At 30.8% G+C, this 23,660-nt stretch overlaps 2 protein-coding genes across 6 annotated transcripts in view; one reads left to right on the top strand and one right to left on the bottom strand.

Annotated features, from left to right (window-relative positions):
* The window catches only part of LOC127723684 (uncharacterized), a 53,455-nt gene extending 32,764 nt beyond the window's left edge, over nucleotides 1-20,691 (bottom strand). The window contains exons 1-2 of one of the 3 annotated variants that reach the window (XM_052230426.1): nucleotides 20,514-20,691; nucleotides 17,880-17,988 (exon numbers count right to left, since the gene is read on the bottom strand). The gene's annotated coding sequence lies outside the window, so the exon portion shown is untranslated. Of the gene's footprint in view, nucleotides 1-250; nucleotides 284-17,627; nucleotides 17,677-17,879; nucleotides 17,989-20,513 lie in introns of those variants that run through there. The other 2 variants (XM_052230424.1, XM_052230425.1) reach the window with 2 other exon arrangements.
* A 2,863-nt stretch (nucleotides 20,692-23,554) lies between these two features.
* LOC127723683 (kelch-like protein 2) overlaps nucleotides 23,555-23,660 on the top strand; it is a 102,193-nt gene continuing 102,087 nt past the window's right edge. For all 3 annotated transcript variants that reach the window (XR_007992202.1, XM_052230422.1, XM_052230423.1), the window contains exon 1: nucleotides 23,555-23,626. The gene's annotated coding sequence lies outside the window, so the exon portion shown is untranslated. The remainder of the gene's footprint in view (nucleotides 23,627-23,660) is intronic.

Raw genomic sequence — 23,660 nt, forward strand, 5'->3', positions numbered from 1 at the left:
TTTAGGTTATGCTTAATGGGAACTGTTATGTGAAGCAACGTCTTTCCGAATATTGAATAATATCAGAGCCCTCGTGCGCGTGTCGTGTAATGTTTCCCGCAATTTTTTCTGTAAATGTAATCAATTAACATTCGTTTTCATAATTTTAACAATGCAAGGTGAACATTTAGGAATTACACTGACTGTTAATCATAATACTGACCTAAAACTTATATATTTAAAGATAAAAGTATTCACAAACGAAACTTACTGTCATATAAATTATCAACAACTTTGACAAGGACAGTAGGACAACCGGATGTGCCTTTTTGGCCAAAATGTGATTCGGCGGCGCTCAGTAGTCCTACGCCGAAAATTGGACTATTTTGCGTCGGCCGACGTCAAAAGAAAAATGGCGCGCTTTTGTAATTTTTTTTCGTTCGTTTGCGGCAAAGTACCGACGATAAATACTGTTGATTGTAAGCACATTTATATGAGAAAAATATATGAATTTACATATTATTTTCATTTTTGAACATTAAAATAAAAGGAAATCTCATTTTTTTATATCTGAACATAGAATTTCGGATATTGATTTTCTGCACTGTAGGATAAAATGGCTATATTAAAAATAGGAACAAAAAAATACCTATCCTTCGATTTTCTAAAAATTTTTACATCCTATTCTCGCTAGATTTTGGCATCGAAATTCGTAAAGAACAGGAGTGTTCAAGCCAAGGCAAAAATTTGTTCCCATTTTAATGCAGGAGTCTCATTTTTTCTAAGTTTTTCATAGCAAGTGCGGTAGATTTAGAAATTGTTAGCGTTTTAGTGTAAATATGAAGTATTAAGTGCACTGAAGTGAAATGATGAATCCTTGGTACCTATATTCCTTGAAATAAAACCATATGTAATGAAAAAATTAATTTAAAAAAAAAAATTCTAGAAATAGTTGTGGAATATTTTTTTGTCCTTTTCTCGCTAACGTTACGGCTCGGCCTCAATAAGTAGCAAATTCCAAAAATTGGTCGCCTCAAATTTTTTCATACATTTCTGCAATAATCCTGGGTAAATATTGTATGCTTTTTTAGAATTTTAGACAAATCTATCGATTAGATATGGAGAAAAACAATATTGATTTTAAGAGTATACATCACGGAGGGGTGACTTGGTTTTTCACCTTTTCATTTAAAAAACTTTTTTTTTATGAAATTCTTCGCCTCAATTTTTTTCAAATTTAATTCTTATGTTCCTGAATATATAAAGCATATCTGGTTTAAAATTTGTCTAATTCTACGGAGCAGAAAAAATGTAATGACAACATGAATTTTGGGTTCCGACCAGTCACAACATAACGTCAGAAAGGGGCGGCGGTCGGACATAAAACACTAAGACTGCTATTACATTCCAGCTGTAACTATTTTGTTTCTTTTCCAAATGTTCAGAAAATTATTATCTTTCCCTTTCAAAACCATAATAAATCGTACCGCTTTAATTAAACCGGAATTATTTGGTATTCGTACCGCAAGAGAACTGAATTGTACATATTATATTTCCTTCGTTTCCGGTAGAAAAAAAATTGTTGGTGGCTGTAAAATTTTTCCGATAATCTTTTTAGAATCAAAACGCCAATCGATCGCACTATCCTGAACTTCCTCAGTAACAACCCAATCGATCGCACTAACCTGAACTTCCTCAGTAAAAAGAACGCTACACGTAATTTGTCAATAGCGTTCTTGTCAGTAATTTTATCTGCTGGTTGTTCTTCAAACTTGTAGTTGTAATATTTAATCAGCGCTCATTTTCTCTTTACCTTTCAACTGTTTTTTTAATAATAGAACACGTTTACACTTAGAAATCAGGTTAACACTTATTGAAAATCTGATCGTATATATATTGGTGATTTTATTGGTAGTTCCTTTGACTTAAGAAGAACAGGTTTTGATACAGTGTGTGTGTGGTTTAATATTTTAATTTTGTTGTGGCTCTGATTCTGACTGAGGCTTATTATGATATAATGATATATATTTTATATTGTAATGTTTCATTGTTGACTTAATTACTTCAATCATTCTACTTGATTTATATGGGTCCTGTAATTCATGTAATTTGGTAAATAAAATATTCTATTCCATTCTATATTAAAAAGATAAATTGGATACTTTTGAAATACTATTTTTTTTGCTATAAAAAATACATATATTTAAAATGAGCTTTCAGTTCAATGTGGAAGATTTCCCACCCCTCATTAACCCAGTTGACAAAATGGGCATCCAAAAATCTCTTAATAATTTTAAATTCTCCAATAAGTTACCAAAAAATTTTGTTGATACTAAACTAGCTGTAACAGTAAATAATCCAATTGCTAAAACAGAAACTAACAGAAATTCAAAACAAATTTTGAGACCAAAGGCTAAAAATTGTACTACTGCAAAGCTGTGTCCAGTTTCTAATATTGGTAGCAGCTTAAAATATGTTCCCAAAATCAACATGAATACTTGTAGTACTGTGTCTGACTTTTACACAGTTTATACAAAAAATTTCTTTGATTTATTATCAATCTCTGACATGAAAGAAAACTGTCATTATGATAAAATGCATGAACCAGGAGAAATTCCTCATGAAAAGAAAAACATAATTCCAGCTAATCACAGACTTCATAATATAAATGATAAAAGAAAAAATCTTCATATCCAAGCCTTTGGTAAATCTCTAACATTTAATACATTCCATAAAACTATATCAATAACAACCCTCAAATCATTTGTTGAAAAACACACTGGAATAAAAAAAAAACAACAACATTTTAGGTTAAAAAATGGTCTCACATTATCCACCATGAAGCCAGTCATTTGTGAAGATGGTCTGAAAATTGATTTATATCAACCTGGATTGGGGGGTGTTAAAGGTTCAAATTTTCACCCTGAAAGAGAATGTGGTCCATGCAGAATATGCCAAAAACACAGCATTTATTCTTATCGCCATTTGGTAAAAAATGAACAATCTGACATAGCTATAAATTATATACAACAAAAATATGGACTTATTGAAAATGACTGTATTTGCAAGGCTTGTTTTCTTAAGTCAGAGAGAGTAGCCAGTAGCAAGAGAAATGAGCAAGATGTACCAATTATTAAAAAGAAAAAGGTTCAATGTACATTACATTCTCTAAAGATGTGCTCCCCTGACATATCTCATTTACGTCCCTCGCCCATTTCTCTTGATAAAATAAATTCTGTTTTTGACACAAATATGACTGATTATGAAGGATTTGAGATTTTTCTTTGTGATTCCCATTTTATGAAGGCTACAAGGTTTGAATCCTCACATGACAAATGCACAATCTGTAACTCTATTTTAAAGAGAAAATACAAATTGAGGTTTGACAAGATGGACAAATTACTTTACTACTTTCAAGACAAAAATTTGACCCCTGTTGATTTATCTAAAAATTCAGATATATGCAAACAATGTTTTTCTTCTATAACAAACTTTTTTGATAGTGATGCTTTTGTTGAGATATTAAGCCGTGAAAAGATCATAGACATTTTGACAAAAGCCAGTAACAGCTCCCTTCCAATCTATTTTGATAATAATAGTACTAAATGTTTTGAAAAACTTGTTATTAAAATTTGCAATGATCTTCTGGAGAGAAAGGCACTTCTTATTTCAGACATTGTGCAGTGTTATAAAGATTTTGGGGGGAATTTTGTCTCAGATCAGTTAAGAAATCAAAACCGTTTATTATGTAACAAATTAAACACATTATTCGGTGATTCCATCAACTGTAAATATGACCGACAAGGTACTATAATACTAATGAAAGGACTTAATATTGTTTCCTGTCTTATTGATTCATTAGCTGAATTGAAGAAATTTAAAACATGTACTTCACATGATGAAAATACACTTGAAGAAAAAGTACAAATTGATGATGCAAATGTTTTGAAAAAAGCTGCAGAAATTATCAAATTAAAAATACAAACATCTTGTAAAAATATTAAAAATAGTACAAATAGAAACTTGTCAAATTTTAAATTTCACAACTTCATCGAGAATACTATTGACCCAATATTGTGGAATTTCTTGTGTGCCTTAATAGGACAAGAAACAGAATTACAGCTTCCTTTTGGGGAGAATTCAATAAGTGATGATTCTGTTGAGTTTTCTCAAATTTTTAATATTTGTTGTTGTTTAATCTTCAACAGAGATTCTAAATGTAACAAATTTCAAATGTTAATAGCTGACATCATTGACAAGTTTACCAATTCCTCTACTGATTGCTTTAACCTTTTAAATAAATTTGGTATATGTGTTTCTAAACAGACTTATGAGAGATATCAAACTCAAATTGTCGAAGAAAGGAAATCCAATTCAGTAAATTCCTCAAAATGTCAGTTCCAAATAGCATCTGTAGATAATATTAACAAAAGATCATCTTATTCTGCTGTTAAGTCTACAGATGCTCATCGTGGTTTTGATGGAACCTCTATTCAATTGGTTATACCGAAGCCTTCAATAGAGTTATTGCCCGAGGAAAAGCAACAGTATTTAAAAGGAAATATATATTTGTATGGTAAAGATGAGTATCGTTCCATCAATTTATTTCAAGATAATGATTCCAAAGTTATTTCCCTTTACAAATCAATTGCCATTTTGATGAATTATTGTTTACTTACATCTGAAAGAGATAATGATGGTATTTGCACTTCTGATATTGAAAAAATTATGGAAAACTGTCTAACAAATACAGTAATGGATCAATCTCTGAGAGAAATATTATCAGATCCTTATTACTTAAGTGATGAAAACTTTTCTAAAGTTTCAAAATTTTCTCCAGATGAGCACATTAACCATGAATTGTATCTTTTTAATACCAGAAGAGAGGCAGATTTATTAGATTTAGCTGCTATATCATTTGCTACAGGTTGCTGTATTTATATATATGAAATAAACACAAACAATCCCTTAAACCAAAATCATTTACTCCTTAAGAAGAAAATAAATCCCATGTTTTTAACTAATCATTCTTTCCACATTATGGAGGTTGATGGAAAATATTGTCCTTTAATTAATCATAGGTTATACTTTGACAGTGGTATTTTTCTCATGTCAAAGAATATAACTGATGTTTCAGATTTCAGAAAGTATAATGGTTTTCATAAAAAATTGTCGAGTATTGCAGCCATTTGCACTGAAGTAATGAAAGATTCTGAAATTCAGCAATTTGCTCGAAACAGAAAAAGAAAACCAGAAGATCTTCATTTCTCTAATCAGTCTATAATTAATTTAGGAAATTTTGTTAATAAAGTTACTCTAGAACATTCAAATAATAACAGACAGGAATCTAATTTAAAAAAAACTTTCAATGTAAATGATTTTGAAAAATCAGAATCTGAAATTGCAGTGGCCCAAAGCTGTGCTTCTACTTTTTTCGAATATTGTTTTTGTAAACTGCCCTGTCCAAATAGCCATTCACAATCCCCTGGTATTCAAGATTTTATAAGTAAAAAAACTAACAATACTCTAATTGAAAAATCTGAGGTAAAATATCTGTCTTTGTTAGACGAATAATGTGACAATAAAGATACTGTCAAACATTCATTAGAGATACTTCATCAAAATTTAAATGTCGGTCAGGATATCAACCATTTAGTTGTTGTTGGTGATGGAAAGACCTATGACCTCTTAGTAAAGCTAAAAGGGGAATATGGGTCAGAACTTGATTGGGTCCTCCCTTTTCCAGGCGACTGGCACATACTAAAAAATTATCAGAGGATGCTTATGAAGTTGTATCTTGATGCTGGTCTCAAAGACTTCATTGAAATTTTCCATCAAGGTGCAACTGCAAATTCAGTTATACAGGCTGTGAACTTTGATAAAACACATAATTTTTTGTTGCAATTCTGGGAATCCCTTTTTCGTTTTCAAATAGAAACTGTTATTAAATATTTTCATTTTAATCATGAACAAAATGACCATTTTATTCATATTAAAAGAGTATCTGACATTTTATCAGATGATACACTTTCCCCTCTAGAGAAAATACAAAAAGAAATGCAATTTTTCCAAAAATTTTCATTTGAATATGAAGAATTATTGGGTCAGCTTTGTGAGGAAAATGAAAACTGGAGATTTTGGAATACATTCTTAAGTAAGCACTGCTTTACTTACATTGCATATTTCATTGCTATACGTTCTGGTAACTGGGAACTTCGTAACTTTTGTATTAAAGAAGTGACCAAAATTACACAAATTACTGAAAGCAAATATTATGCACGACTTTTACCATATCATATAGCGGACTTGAAAAATTTTCCAGCTGGCATAATAAAAAAGTTTGAAGAAGGTGCTTTTGTTGTAAACATATCCGGCAGAAACATTCATAGTCAGGGGTTGGATGAAGCACACGAGAGTTGTATCAATCGTGAAGTTAAGGGTGCAATGAGAACTTTTTCCTCTGCTGCATTGTCAAAACTGGTTCATTATCTTCCCCATAGAGCTAAAGTGCTAACAAACTTAAAAAAAGAACTTTCATTCAATAAGCCGGACCTTCATAAAACTGCAGTTACTAGGACAACTTTTGAAGAAGAAAACATACTTTTATATGTACATCATCTCAGGCAAAGCCATTTAGTGCAATTTGAGCACAAAACTTTATCACATTTTTTCAATGATAAAATAATTCTGACAAAATTACAAAAAGATGACCTTTTATCATATGAAAATGTAGCCACTACTCATTTGATGACATACATAAAATCTTGTATGACTGACTTTAAATTTAGATATAATAAAACCAAAAAAATTACTGGATTTTCATTTAAACCACAAACTGTTTCTTATGTTAAAAAAGAATTAAAAGATCAACGTTTAGAAAATTCGTTACTAAGGAAACAAATTTCCTGGTCAAAAAATCAAAACATACCAGTTTCAGATTTTCAACAATTTATTGCTTTACCGAAAGCCATTGTTGACTCTGATGGCTTACCGTATAAAGGTGACAAATCAAAAACTTTAAAAATTTTCCGTTCACGATACCCAGATTCTTTCACAAATATTTTAACTGAAACTCCTCAATGTGTAGTTATAGATGGGATGTTTATTTTACATACCAAACCCTTGTTATCTTCACATAAAACTTTCACTGATTATATTATTTACCTTTACAAAAAATGCATATTACCCTATTTTGATAATAATAATACAGTTGAAGTGCATCTGGTTTTTGATGATCAGTCCCCTCCACTTTCCCCAAAGGACATTGAGCGAAACAGACGTGATTTAAAAAATGAAAATACTTCTGGCGTTTCTTTTACCAAATCTTCCAAACTACCCTCAGACTGGTTGAAGTTTTTGACAAATAGAAACAACAAAAAACAATTGGTTTTATTAATAAGTGAACAGTTTTTATTACTTTCACAAAATTCAATCAAATTAAATCAAACATTTGTTGTTGGTGGTGGTTTTGACAATTCTTCTTTATCAAAATGTGTTGTCCAAAATGAGATAAGAATAATCAAGAATTTTCAAACTAATATATCAGAAGGGGACAGTCGAGTATGGTTACACACTGAAAAAACTTTGTGTGATACTGTGCTTATTTATTCGCCAGACAATGACACATACAACATTGGTTTACCATTTATACAAACTTTAGACAAACAGGTTTTTGTTCAACTTACTTTTAAGAAGGATGTCATATATTTAAACATGAATAAGCTTATTCATTCCATGAAAAATGATCCAGATTTGCAATGCCTTTCAAACGACAATCATGACAATATACCTTCAATTTTTCAAATGCTGTATATTGTTACTGGATGTGATTATGTATCTTTTTTTAGGGACCATGGTAAAACTTCTTTCTATCAGATATTTTTCAAATATCCAGATTTTATTACTTCCAATAATATTGTAAAGGGGTGGTTGGGAATATTAAGTGATAGTGATAACACAGAAAATGAAGGATTTCTTGCTTTTTTACGTTTAGTTGGGTGTGAATATTGGAGGAAATGTTCCTCTGCCTTCTTAAAGGATAGGATCGAATCTCCTCATTATTTATTTCAATCTGTTTTTGTAGAAACACTAAGCCCGTTAGAAAATCACTTTATTTGGCTTTCAAAAATTAGAGATGCACTGTACTGTCGAGTTCCATCTGAAGAATTTTTTCTGCCATCAAATGATGCGTTATTCCTACACTGGAAAAGATCTTGTTGGGTTAAACTTGTATGGCAGCAAGCTAATCAAAATTTTGTGCATTATCCAATTTTGAATGACCATGGATGGAAGATTGAAAAAAATGTACTAAGCATTGTTTGGGACTCTGACGAAAATTTAGAAAAAATATCAAACAATATAAAATTATGGACAGCTGGGTGTGGGTGTTTAAAATCTAATTGTAGTGGCAATCAGTGTGGATGTAGAAAGCAAAGAAAGTCATGCGGTCCTGGATGTAAATGTGGACAGTCTTGTTTAAATTCAAATGGCCCTACAATGTTACCTTCAGGTGATGCAAATATCCAACAACCCAACGAGAAAACCCTAGTTGAACACCTTTACGACTCTGAATCAGACACTGACACGGACTCGGATAATATGACATTTAATGACTTTTTTCTTGAATTTGAGAATCTTGGCATTAATTTAGTTGAACTGGATGAATCAGATTTACAAACTGTCATCACAGATTTCAAAACACATGTTTGAAATAATTCCATTCAAATAATGATATTTTTACAAAAACAACTTTAGTCCAAATATCACATATCACATGTATCAGCAAAACATCTTTCAGTAGGTTGTAGCTATACACTTGAATTCATCTGTTTTCACATTCTGAAAGCAGAATATATTCAAATATAATTTTTGGTGAGAAAAATTTTATTTACATAATAGTTCCGACTTAGCTGGTAAATAACAATATCTGTTGTATTAGTAGAGTTGGTGAGAATCGTATAAAAAATATAGATACAGTATGTGTCAGTATTAATGAGTAATGTTGTATTGTATGCTCATATTTACAATTATACTGTAAACTTAAATTCCACTTTTTTAATAAAAAAAAAAATCTTCTTTCATTATGAAGGAAAAAAAAAAAAAAAAGTTGATGAATGGGTTTATATGACCAAGTCCAAGTCACACCTCCACGCGGTATCAACTGGAAACTCTTTACTCAGTAAAGTGGCCAACGTGACAGGGCCAAATTTAATTTATATATTTCATGTGGGCTTTTTATGTGCTTCATGTTGAAAGTTTTCTCAAATACTATATGTGCTTCATGTTGACAGTTTTTTTTCAAACAGTTTGTGTGCTTTAGGTTGAGAGTTTTTTTTTTTAATTTGTTTGTGTGCTACAGGTTGAAATTTTTCTCAAACACTTTATGTGCCTCATATTGACAGTTTTTTTTTTAAAGTTTATGTGCTTCAGGTTGACATTTATCAAATAGTTTTTATGTGCTTCAGGTTGACTGTTTCTCAAATAGTTTATGTGCTTCACATTGACAGTGTTCACAAATAGTTTATGTCCTCATACTGACATTTTTTTTCAAATAGTTTGTGTGCCTCATGTTGACAGTTTTTTTTCAAATAGTTTATGTCCTCATACTGACATTTTTTTTCAAATAGTTTGTGTGCCTCATGTTGACAGTTTTTTTTCAAATAGTTTATGTGCTTCATGTTGACAGTGTTCTCAAATAGTTTTAGTGCTTCATGTTGACAGTTTTCTCAAATAGTTCATTTGTGTTGACAGTGTTCTCAAATAGTTTAAGTGCTTCATGTTGACAGTGTTCTCAAATAGTTTATGTGCTTCATGTTGACAGTTTTCTCAAATAGTTCATTTTTTCATGTTGACAGATTTCTCAAATAGTTTATGTGCTTCATACTGACATTTGATTTCAAATAGTTTGTGTGCCTTATGTTGACAGTTTTTTTTTCAAATAGTTTGTGTGCTTCAGGTTGACATTTTTCTCAAATAGTTTATGTGCTTCACGACGACAGTGTTCTCAAATAGTTTATGTGCTTCATGTTGACAGTGTTTCTCAAATAGTTTATGTGCTTCACGTTGACAGTGTTCTCAAATAGTTTAAGTGCTTCACGTTGACAGTGTTCTCAAATAGTTTATGTGCTTCATGTTGACAGTGTTCTCAAATAGTTTTAGTGCTTCATGTTGACAGTTTTCTCAAATAGTTCATTTGTGTTTTGTGTTGACAGTGTTCTCAAATAGTTTAAGTGCTTCATGTTGACAGTGTTTCTCAAATAGTTTATGTGCTTCATGTTGACAGTGTTCTCAAATAGTTTATGTGCTTCATGTTGACAGTTTTCTCAAATAGTTCATTTTTTTCATGTTGACAGATTTCTCAAATAGTTTATGTGCTTCATACTGACATTTTTTTTCAAATAGTTTGTGTGCCTCATGTTGACAGTTTTTTTTTTCAAATAGTCTGTGTGCTTCAGGTTGACATTTTTCTCAAATAGTTTATGTGCTTCATGACGACAGTGTTCTCAAATAGTTTATGTGCTTCATGTTGACAGTGTTTTTCAAATAGTTTATGTGCTTCACGTTGACAGTGTTCTCAAATAGTTTAAGTGCTTCACGTTGACAGTGTTCTCAAATAGTTTTAGTGCTTCATTTTGACAGTTTTCTCAAATAGTTCATTTGTGTTTTGTGTTGACAGTGTTCTCAAATAGTTTAAGTGCTTCATGTTGACAGTGTTTCTCAAATAGTTTATGTGCTTCATGTTGACAGTTTTCTCAAATAGTTCATTTTTTTCATGTTGACAGATTTCTCAAATAGTTTATGTGCTTCATACTGACATTTTTTTTCAAATAGTTTGTGTGCCTCATGTTGACAGTTTTTTTTTTCAAATAGTTTATGTGCTTCACGTTGACAGTGTTCTCAAATAGTTTATGTGCTTCACGTTGACAGTGTTCTCAAAAAGTTTGAGTGCTTCATGTTGACAGTTTTCTCAAATAGTTCATTTGTGTTTTGTGTTGACAGTGTTCTCAAATAGTTTATGTGCTTCACGTTGACAGTGTTCACAAATAGTTTATGTGCTTCATGTTGACAGTTTTCTCAAATAGTTCATTTGTGTTTTGTGTTGACAATTTTCTCAAGTCCTATGTTGAGTCAGCGCTTGCCAGAAGGAATTTTTCTAAATCACAGAGTAAAATATGAGAATCAGTATATTATAATTTACATGATATTTATACTACTTACTTTTCATGTGTTTCAATCTCAAACTTATTCTTTTTTGCACATTTTTTTTTTCTGAAGGAAAACAATTATTTACTGCTTAATGACAGTTTTAACCTATATTAATTTGTATATAAGTGAATATTAAAAACATAGTTGGGTACATTTACTTACCATTACCACAATCTGAAATCTGGTTGATCAATTTCAATCCATGTTCAGAATAAATCAAAGGACTTGACTACACATTAATGTATGAAACTTCTGTAAAATATAAAACTTCATGATAATTTGACGAAAAAAATAGTTTCAAGTGCTGGATAGATATTCTGTTTAAGCTGAGAATATAAAAAATATTAACATCTAATTATTTACTCTTGATATAAAAAAAATAAACATACTGTATTCAAAAACATTTTATTGAAGTTGAAAATATTCTTATATTACTCATTTAAATATTTTGATATTGTAAGGGTTATTTCCCCTTGACCTAAAATCTGACATGCACTCTTTATGGACATTGGTAATGTGTTTTAACACATATTGTAATAATTTAAACGTCCCTGATACACATGTTAAAATAAGGTAATATTCCCAAAGTACTCCTTTTAAATGTTTTGATATTGTAAGAGTTATTTCCCCTTTACCTGACATATTTTTAAGGACATAGTTGAAATGTTTTAACCTCATATTTAATTACTTTACATTTCCCTGATATACATCTTAAAAATAATGCATCTTATTTCCAACATATCTTTAATAGGAGAAAATTTATTAATAATAAAAGTACACAATCACAACTTGTCAAGACTCTAAACAGTAAATGACCATTTTAAATTTATAATTTTACAGCATAGATAATTAAATAAACATAATTTGTGAAACAATTTTACATACAATGATAATACTATTTTGGACTGCATTTCCCTATCTTTTAGAAATCTGTTCAGCCTTTAACACTATTTAAATAAGTAAGAATTAGTATGAAAAAAGCGGTATTATTGGAAATAATACCACATCTTATTTTCATATAAATCTTAATCAAGGTTTATAAATCATAATTAGGCCACAATCTGCCTATTCTTTGAAAAATATTAACCTTATCAAATATTTCCCTTTTTTCACTATCTTTCATAATTCTCTGTACATAATTCTTGAATATTTCATGTGTCAGTATGTGCTTCAAGATATACATCTTCTAATCTCATCCAAATCACATTGTAATACTTGTCGCTGAACATTGTCCAATTTGAAATAATAACTCTAGCTGCAAAACATTAAAAATAAAATGAATGGAGACATTTTAAAAGTTTGTTAGAAAGTTACCAGAAATTGATATAAATTTTTACTAGGAAATAAATATACATTCAAACCACAATCTGTAAATAGGAATTTTCCAATAAAAAATGCTTATATCAGTATTCCTGATGTAGAGGACAAGAGACAATTTTCAGTACTCATCCATATGCCCTTTGGTCTCTGGTATAAAGTTATCTCATTGGGAACAATGCCACAAGTACTCATTTTATAATATTATTGTAAAATATTTTTTGGTAGTCAGTTGAGAATTCTTAGTAAGCCCTATATGTGGGAGAGTACTTATACATCCCTCTTCCTTACATTAAATGACTCTTTTTACTCAATTGCATAACATGATATTTTTTTACATTGTTTACTTAAAACACTATTTTTCTGAAATTTAATACATTATATTTGGTGGTAAAGCATATTTTGTAACAAGTAAAATAAAATAAGGTATACTAATTTCCTGATGGAAATTGACATAAATTTATATCACGGTAATGAAATCTAAATACACAATAATAAGTCTATTATATTTAAAAAAGAAATGTTTACCCTTTCAAATATTTCCTGTTTTTCACTGTATTTCCTTATTCTCTGTATTCTATGAGTCAGTATATGTGCTTCCAGATATATATCTTTTGATCTCATCCAAATCACATTGTAATACTTGCCGCTGAACACTGTCCAATTTGAAATAATAACTCTAGCTGCAAAACATTAAAAATAAAATGAATGGAGACATTTATATCAAAACTTTGTTAGAAAGTTACCAGAAATTGATATAAATTCTTACTAGGAAATAAATATACTTTCAAACCACAATCTGTAAATAAGAATTTTACGATAAAAAATGCTTATATCAGTATTCCTTATGTAGAGGACAAGAGACAATTTTCAGTACTCATCCATATGCCCTTTGGTCTCTGGTATAAAGTTATCTCATTGGGAACAATGCCACAAGTACTCATTTTATAATATTATTGTAAAATATTTTTTGGTAGTCAGTTGAGAATTCTTAGTAAGCCCTATATGTGGGAGAGTACTTATACATCCCTCTTCCTTACATTAAATGACTCTTTTTACTCAAATTGCACAACATGATATTTTTTTACATTGTTTACTTTAAACACTATTTTTCTGACATTTAATACATTATATTTGGTTGTAAAACATATTTTCTAACAAGTAATATAAAATAAGGTATACTAATTTCCTGATGGAAATTGACATAAATTTATATCACGGTAATGAAATCTAAATACACCATAATAAGTCTATTATATTTAAAAAAGAAATGTTTACCCTTTCAAATATTTCCTGTTTTTCACTGTATTTCCTTATTCTCTGTATTCTATGAGTCAGTATATGTGCTTCCAGATATATATCTTTTGATCTCATCCAAATCACATTGTAATACTTGCCGCTGAACATTGTCCAATTTGAAATAATAACTCTAGCTGCAAAACATTAAAAATAAAATGAATGGAGACATATCAAAACTTTGTTAGAAAGTTACCAGAAATTGATATAAATTCTTACGAGGAAATAAATATACTTTCAAACCACAATCTGTAAATAAGAATTTTACGATAAAAAATGCTTATATCAGTATTCCTGATGTAGAGGACAAGAGACAATTTTCAGTACTCATCCATATGCCCTTTGGTCTCTGGTATAAAGTTATCTCATTGGGAACAATGCCACAAGTACTCATTTTATAATATTATTGTAAAATATTTTTTGGTAGTCAGTTGAGAATTCTTAGTAAGCCCTATATGTGGGAGAGTACTTATACATCCCTCTTCCTTACATTAAATGACTCTTTTTACTCAATTGCATAACATGAGTTTTTTTACATTGTTTACTTAAAACACTATTTTTCTGACATTTAATACATTATATTTGGTGGTAAAGCATATTTTGTAACAAGTAATATAAAATAAGGTATACTAATTTCCTGATGGAAATTGACATAAATTTATATCACGGTAATGAAATCTAAATACACCATAATAAGTCTATTATATTTAAAAAAGAAATGTTTACCCTTTCAAATATTTCCTGTTTTTCACTGTATTTCCTTATTCTCTGTATTCTATGAGTCAGTATATGTGCTTCCAGATATATATCTTTTGATCTCATCCAAATCACATTGTAATACTTGCCGCTGAACACTGTCCAATTTGAAATAATAACTCTAGCTGCAAAACATTAAAAATAAAATGAATGGAGACATTTATATCAAAACTTTGTTAGAAAGTTACCAGAAATTGATATAAATTCTTACTAGGAAATAAATATACTTTCAAACCACAATCTGTAAATAAGAATTTTACGATAAAAAATGCTTATATCAGTATTCCTGATGTAGAGGACAAGAGACAATTTTCAGTACTCATCCATATGCCCTTTGGTCTCTGGTATAAAGTTATCTCATTGGGAACAATGCCACAAGTACTCATTTTATAATATTATTGTAAAATATTTTTTGGTAGTCAGTTGAGAATTCTTAGTAAGCCCTATATGTGGGAGAGTACTTATACATCCCTCTTCCTTACATTAAATGACTCTTTTTACTCAATTGCATAACATGATATTTTTTTACATTGTTTACTTTAAACACTATTTTTCTGAAATTTAATACAATATATTTGGTTGTAAAGCATATTTTGTAACAAGTAAAATAAAATAAGGTATACTAATTTCCTGATGGAAATTGACATAAATTTATATCACGGTAATGAAATCTAAATACACCATAATAAGTCTATTATATTTAAAAAAGAAATGTTTACCCTTTCAAATATTTCCTGTTTTTCACTGTCTTTCCTTATTCTCTTTATTCTATGGGTCAGCATGTGTGCTTCCAGAAATATATCTTTTGATCTCAGCCATACAAATCCCATTGTAATACTTTCCGCTGAACACTGTCAAATTTGAAATAATAACTTTAGCTGAAAACATTGAATATTTAATGAATGAAGACTTTGTTAGATTGGTATCAGAAATGAATGTAAATTCTTACAAGGGAAAAGACACTATATCATGTATATCAAGTAGCATTTTTGATAATTTTTAGGTAATGAATTATTTAAAGGTTCAAAATGTAACTCATTCCATTTTATTTGACTTACATGTTGCCTGATGCCAGTGTTGGAAACTATTTATAAAATTTTGTGTATATACATGTATGAAGTTTAGTCAACTGCTAATGTGAAATATCTTAAGACAATAAGTTACGAGTTGTTTCAATGAACATGTAAGTTCTGGGTAGAAAATAATGTTATAATATCATAGGTTTTTTTTTTAGCATATTATATCACAGGGGCTTGTCTAGTGGGTCAGACGAGGTTTGACTGTCAATGTTGGTTGCTATCAAATAATTATGAGGTCTTGAAAGGCTATTATATTTTTTTACTCTGACTTTCAGTCAGGGGTACTACTTGTACAAGTAATCTTTATTTACTTGAAGAAGTAAATAAAATATACTTATATAAGTTAATTATAATGTTTGAATAATCTCCCCTTAATTTTCTCAAAAATTTACTTGTATAAGTAAATTTTTTTTACAATCTACAAAAATTCTCAAGTTTTGAGATGTAAAATCATGTCTTTAACAATTTTTCTCAGGTTAGCTCATAATTTTTGATAAGAGTTCAATGTTTCATCTCATTAATTCAACAAAGAAACTGATTGAGCAAAGATCTTAAGTATTTGCGTAAGGCCTTCAAAAATTGCTCCTTAGGCTTGTAAATGAGCAGTGTTCGGAAGATAACAGACAAATGAGATTTTCATTGTCCATGAAATTACACTTAAATGATTAGAAAAGACATCTGCAAAGGACAGACAATTGAAAATTGTGTTAGAGCAAAGAAGTTCTAAGAATTCAAGAAAAGAAGATAGGATGACTTTTTTACTTGTATAAGTAAAAAAATCTGAATGTCTAAGGGACATAGTTAGGCCAAAAAATAATTTACCTATACAAGTAAATAAAATACACTTGTATAAGTATCCTACAAATTTACTTATATAAGTATATTAATATTTACTTCTTCAAGTAAATAAAAATTACTTGTACAAGTAGTACCCCTGACTGACTTTATAATTATTTGGACTATCATTTACCATGCACCAAAATGTCACAAATTGAACAAATTACCTAAATATCTGGTCCTTTCCTTCTAATTTTCACTTTTTTGAGCATTTTCTTACCAGTTCAGAACAAAAGGACAACAGAAAACCATGACAACAAATTATAGCTGATTGCTCTTTAATGAATGACATTATCATAAGGCCAAAAAAAAAAATTATATGTGTGTTTCCTATTACATCTTTAAAAAAATTAGGGTAGGTAGGTAGGAAATCTTTTTTATTTTACCATTTTTTTTACATTGAGTCTATGGGAGGGACATTCTGACTTTAACAGTGGTATTGGAATGATAAAAAAACACTTGGGGTAGGGAGGGTAGGGTAATAGGAAACACATATCTTTTTTTTTATTTGGCCTAATCATCAGATCAGGGGATCATATTATTATACAGAGACAAAGTGCAGTGGTACCAGAAGTTCAGAACTAATAGTCGGTATGACCTGACCGCATGTGCATTTTAATTTTACTCACTTTGGTCGGTATTTGATGTTTATCTTCCGAGAGTTACAAAACGTGCTTTTATGTGTGCCATGTGAGGTCTGTACAAAATGTCAACTATCTGGAAAACGGATGTCTTGTGAATTTGGTTATCACCGAAGTCAAAGCCGGATAGCTTGAGTTGCAATCCGAATTTTATCTTCTTTCATGTTGGTGGTTAATGAATAAAAATGAAATGAATGGTATTTCCTGCATCAAATCTTTTACACGTCAGTTCAGTTCACTTCATTTGTGCAGTCTAAATTTTCATGAACGCACTTTTATTTGTAAAGTATTTCAGCTAAAAATATAAAGTAAGCCTTTCCCTTTTAAGTTATCGTGTAGCATAATGTTAAAGCATCAAATTATGACATGATTTAACTTATCAGCTTGGAATGCCAAAATCAACGTCAAGCTCTGGCCGCCATTACGTGTTGACAACGTCGTCTAGTGAACCGTATCACTGAGCACCGAAATTCTTACTCAGGCGCTTCCGGTTGTCCTACTGAGGAAGGAAACTTACCCAATGTTTTCATTGAAGTTCCTGCACGCGATTGGTTGATATCAACACGTTGAATGCTGCTGGATTTATAAAATACCGAAAAAATTAGCCTGCAACGGTCTTTAATTCGTATTCAGTTTCGATCTCAATCAGCAAAATTTCCCAGAATGAAATGATCAGAATTTCGAACAGCTACGATTGCACCCATTCCAAATAGTTAAACTTGTATTACATCAATACACATAGCACCACTAATCTCAAATCTGTTCTTACCTTGATATTTGTTTGATGGAAGCTGGACAACTCGATCCACTGGACAGGTACTGAATACACAACCGTTTCTCTGGTTCAAATATATATATGGAATCAGCTTCCAGAAGAACTGCAAATATGAAAAATTTCAATATTTCAAATCAAACTATTTTTTAATAGTATCGATTTGGCTAGATAAGCCAGGAATTATTAAATGTATGCATTTAATATTAGTGATCATTAGTGGTTACCTATAGAGTTATCTTAGTTTTTTGGAATGTTATCGGCCATATGTAGACTGAGTTGGTGTACTACATTGTGAGATTCTACGACGCAAATATATATAAATAAGTTTGATTTGTTTTGCGTAATCGTGCATTTCTCATCTTTATTTGAACTTGATTTTTTTCAATAACAGAAGTGCCGCTACAAAAAACGAAAATATTGACATATAAAAACACCACCAATTAAGCTTTGTGAACTGAAGCAGAAGGTAATTTGCAATCACAATCCAGTACGTACAATATTATTTATGATTGCAAACAATTTTTTTCTCAATCCTTTATGTGATGAAGAACACTCGTGATTTTTTTTATTTATAAAAGGTGCATGATGTCATTTCCAGTGAGAGTTTTTGATTAGTGAGCCTCATGGGGTTTTTGATTATGCGATTACTTGGAAGTTTTTATAGTGATTATTTGATTACCAGACAAACAAAATATTTCTTGATTATTTGATTTTTTTGATAATCTAGGACTGTATTTTTGATTATTTGATTATCTTGCTTTAAAAATGATAATGTGATTATATAGGCAAACAAATTGTGATTATGTGATTACTTGGACACCCACATAAGGGGTCTCATTAAAGAGAATGACGAATTATCCGTTATACGGTTACGGCAGAGACATATATATACCAAAATTTAGTAATATGTCTCTGACATAAGGTATAAAAAATCACAATTTCTGTGGGTTAGAGTTTGAAGATTTTATTAAGAGCCGCTGTTATTTTGCAAGTTAGTGTGAGTGTGTAAAAATCTGTAAAACCTGAGACTACTATAACACAGTAGTCTCCGGTCAAATGTAGTTTATTTTTCTCGTATCATCATAGTAGGGTAGATTAATATATTAATAGTCCTAGGGCGAGTTTATAGTTGTTTTATTGGTGGTTCGAGTCATTTTCAGTATTGGCGAGTGCATAATGTTTATTCTGCATCATATTGTCGGTTTATACTGGGACTAATAGATTGAATGTATTAACTAGTCCCAAGTCTATACTAGTGCCATATATGTGGGGCAAAATTGCTGGTCTTACTCTTTTTATAGCAGCATTGGTACTCTTTTATCAGTGAATCGCGGATTCTGATATGTGGTGCGAAATATTGTTTAAGTGCATTGGTACGAATGTGCGGAAAGTCCAGGGGAGTAGGCATGTAGAGAACTGACATTAATTAAGTTATTATAATATAAAGTTTAAAACAAAACACACCGAACAGCAAGCTATAACATGTATAAAGGGCCCCAAAAATGACTAGTGTAACACCATTCAAACAGGAAAACCAACGGTCTAATCTATATAAACAAGAGGCTCTCAAGAGCTTGAATCGCTCACCTGTAATATTTTGCATAAATCTTTCATCAATGATTAAAATACAAAATTTACACTAGATACATTTTGTACTCTGAAACCCATTAATTCAGCCCAAGTTTGGCTGAAATTGATTCAGCAGTTTCAAAGGAGAAGATTTTTTAAAGTAAGCAAACTAGATGAACAAATTGTGAAAATTTGTCTTTAAAGGGCAATAACTCCTTAAGGGATCAATTGACAATTTTGGCCATATTAAACTTATTTGTAGATCTTACTTTGCTGAACATTTTTGTTGTTTACAAATAATATTCAAGATAATAACCAAAAAATGCAAAATTTCCTTAAAATTACCAATTCAGTGACAGCAACACAACAATGGGTTGTTAGATTCATCTGAAAATTTCAGGGCTGATAGAACTTGACCCAATGAACATCTTTACCCCGTCAGATTAACTCTAAATGCCTTAGTTTTTGAGATTTAAGCCAAAAACTGCATTTTACCCCTATGTTCTATTGTTAGCCATGGCGGCCATGTTTTTTGACGAAACAGAAAATGAAACATAAACTTTATTCTAGATACCCTAAGGATTATTCAGCTTAAGTTTGGTTGGAATTGGTTTAGTAGTTTCAGAGGAGAAGATGTTTTTGGAAAGGTGAGCTAAAAACGAGAAACGAGAAACACTTATGATCCACACCAACAAACGACAACCACTGAACATCAGGTTCCTGACTTTAGACAGGTGCAAACAAATGCAGCGGGTTTAAACGTTTTAATAGGCTATCCTTCACCCTAACAAGCTTAAGAAACAATCGTGTAACGGACTATTTTTCTCTCTCTGTTTGTATGTTTTTTTTTATGTTTTCAATGTTGATGTTCCTTTGGCCACTTCTTACCTTATGTCATATTTACAATTTAGTTAGCTATGTCTGTGTCTGTAGTCACATTTTAGATGTCCATCAATCTAATTAAAATATAGAACTTTGATTTCGTTATACTCATATGGAGTGCATGTAACGAATTCAGAGTTCTATATTTTATTTAGATTGGATGTCCATAAACCTTACCTTACCTTACCTCTTACGTAAGGTATATTTAACCCCCTTCGTAGAACTATACATTTGTATGTAGAAATCATTGTGATCTGCATCTATGTACAGTGGTGCCTCCACCAGTCTGAACAATTGCACTGCTCTCTACATAAATAAAGTGAAATCCTACCCACACACTCTTATATTAATAATCCTTTGTTATGATTAAAAAGTTCCAATACTTGTCGATCGATAATTAAAAGTCAAGTCACTATAAAATCCTTTGTTTCGCTATGTATACATATATATCACCAGAGACATATAATACAATTGTTTTATATACGTCTCTGATCTATATCACATTTGGTTTTGGTTCCCCTAACCTTTCCGTGGCTAAGTATTTATAACGCATTTCCATAAAATATCGATATAAACGTAATCTTTGTACAACTTGTAAATAATTCAGTCTGGAATTTCGTTACCACAAATTAAAAATCTGTGGACAAATTCCGAAAAACATACACTAACGTTGCATTTAATGGGGGAAATGCAACACATACGGGTGAAAATATTATTGAGAAAAAAAAAGAAAATGATATATGCCTTAATGTTTTAAAACGTGTGTATATATGCATGCTCTAAGAAAGTGACACACTGACTTATTTCAGAAATTTCTGTCTGCATGTCTAAAATGTTTTAATACTTTTTTGTCGGTACATTCGATACGAAACATACAGTTGTAAGTGTGAAATCTCTAAAAAAAAATATAACGTTTGGTTATTTTACTGGTATAGAGCGGCCTATATTGACTCGAAGTATAAATTGCGTATATACAATGTATGTATAGCTGAGATAGATATAATCATCTTTTAAGTAAAACATTTGTATACAATGACATGTGTTCATGTTGTTGCTTATACATCTGATATGAAAACTGCCATTCAATAATCTGATAGTAATATACATGTAGTTCCTGGAAATTTAGTTTCTAAAATATATGAATCGTGTTTTTTTTTTTTTTATGAAATAGTTTTGACCATGAGTGTGACTAGCTGCGAATTTGCAGTATGCAAAATAGTGAATTAGGACTTTTAAGAACATTCTTGTGTGCAATCAAAGAAAGCCAGTTAGATTTAGACCTAGATCTTGATGAAGCTGTGGACAAATTCGAGAGGCGACACCATGCCTAGAAAAATGAAACTGGATTAAAATTATGAACATGCGTATTTTAAATTTGATAGATCAGGATACATGCACTATATATGTTATTTAAAATCTATTACAGAAAAAAGTATTAACGAAAAGTGCACGGTGTAGTGAAAAAAAAGATCAACATTCAATTGTCTATTCGAATGTCCTGGTGGGGTTCCTTAATTTCACTGTTCATTAAATTATAGGGCATTTTTCTTTATTTAAAAATAATAAACGCTAATTCTGTATAATTCTCATGAAAATGATTTCGCTATTTAATTTTTATCTAATTAGATGGTTTATTTATTCGGTCCATCGGGGTACAAGTCAAATCGGCACCTATAGAAAAGGCAAATCGGCACCTGGTTAAATCAGTATCGGGTCAAATCCGGCGGCACCTATTTAAAGTCAATTCGGCATTTATTTGGTCAATTCGGCATCCAATAATATTTGATATAATATATACATCGTTCATTTCTGTTATATCCTAATTATTTTACTTTCCACAGTTTTTATTATTTTTTTTTCATCCAATTATTGTTTATTCTTTGTTTTCAAGTTTCTCATATTTGTCTATTAATTTTTTTTACAGTATGATCTCTCTTCTGTCTGGGATTATTATAAAAAGTGTAATAATTCCAGATTCGTCGAAACCCCCAAAACCAGAACCTCCTATACAGTAAACATGTCAAAAGGTTGTTAACAAGTAAAACATGTAAAAAGAGAATATATTTGGTTACTTTGAATGTATCTACTAAATTTCAAACGTGTGTACATATCATTTCCAACCAGTCGATGAATTGTATACTCATTGCAAGGCACAGCTAGACCCGGGGTAAATCAAATCGGCACCTATAGAAAAAGTCAAATCCGCACCTAATTAAAGTCATTTCTGACACTCTTTTTACAGCGGCATTGACACTCTTTTATCAGTGGACCCCGGATCGAGATTGGAATAATTCTTTTCTGTGGCACAAGTTAATTTTTATTTAAGTGCATAGGGACGAGCAGAGGCGGATTTAGGGGGGGGGGGGCAGGTTGTCCGGGCCCCCCTTTTGTGGGAAAAATTTGGTTGATCATTTAGGGAATCACTGAAGCATGACTGCAGCGGGTCCCCTCTTCAGCTGTCAGTGCTCACTACCCTTATGAAAATTTCTAGATCCGCCACTGACGACTCGGTGGTGGGGGGAGGGGGTAGTCAGAGAACTTACCTTAAGTTAATCTAATATAAACACGACCAAGGCACAACCGTCCTCTTTCTTTTGGGGAGGATACTGATCGAGTGGGGTGTTCGTTTTTTTTTCTACTCGGGACAGAGACTATACTTGATGTAGAATCTTTTCAACTTGAATTTAAAAAAAATAAACATAATATTCTTGGAATATAATCAAGTTTGAAAGTCAATGCTGTACTGAGTCAATGATTTGTATAGTGAGAATCTCACTTTAGAAATCCTTGACTGAGTGTAGCTGTTAATATGTACCCACAGACATAATAATTTTATTCAAGGATTTATATAGTCTTACTATACAAATCCTTGTTTTCATCTTAGACTACTATATGACATATGTGTTATAGCTTGGACTATTAGTACTAACATATTTACTATAATAGTCCCAGGTTATACATGTTATAGTAGTCTCAGTTTTCCGATTGAACACATTTTTTGTTTTTTTACTTTCCTTCCGAAATAAATTTGTGTTAAAAAATAAATTCTGAATCAGATAATTTATTTAACCCCCAACTCATCCCCAAAAACAAGTATGGACACATTGGTAAGGTGCCAAATTAATTAATTTTTTGACAAACACGTGCACGAATTTAGAAAACACACAGGAGCCTCTGGTTGTTTTTCAAAGAAAGATAACTCCTTTTTAACCGGAAGTGTAAGAAATTTGACAACAAACCCAGACAAACTCGCAAAGAAATTTTTTATAAACATTGTAATTGAAATACTGGTAATGTCAAATAGCTATTGGTGTATGATGCAAA

The sequence above is a fragment of the Mytilus californianus genome, unplaced genomic scaffold (genome assembly GCF_021869535.1).
Source record: "Mytilus californianus isolate M0D057914Y unplaced genomic scaffold, xbMytCali1.0.p SCAF_13, whole genome shotgun sequence".
Classification (NCBI taxonomy): Eukaryota; Metazoa; Mollusca; class Bivalvia; order Mytilida; family Mytilidae; genus Mytilus; species Mytilus californianus.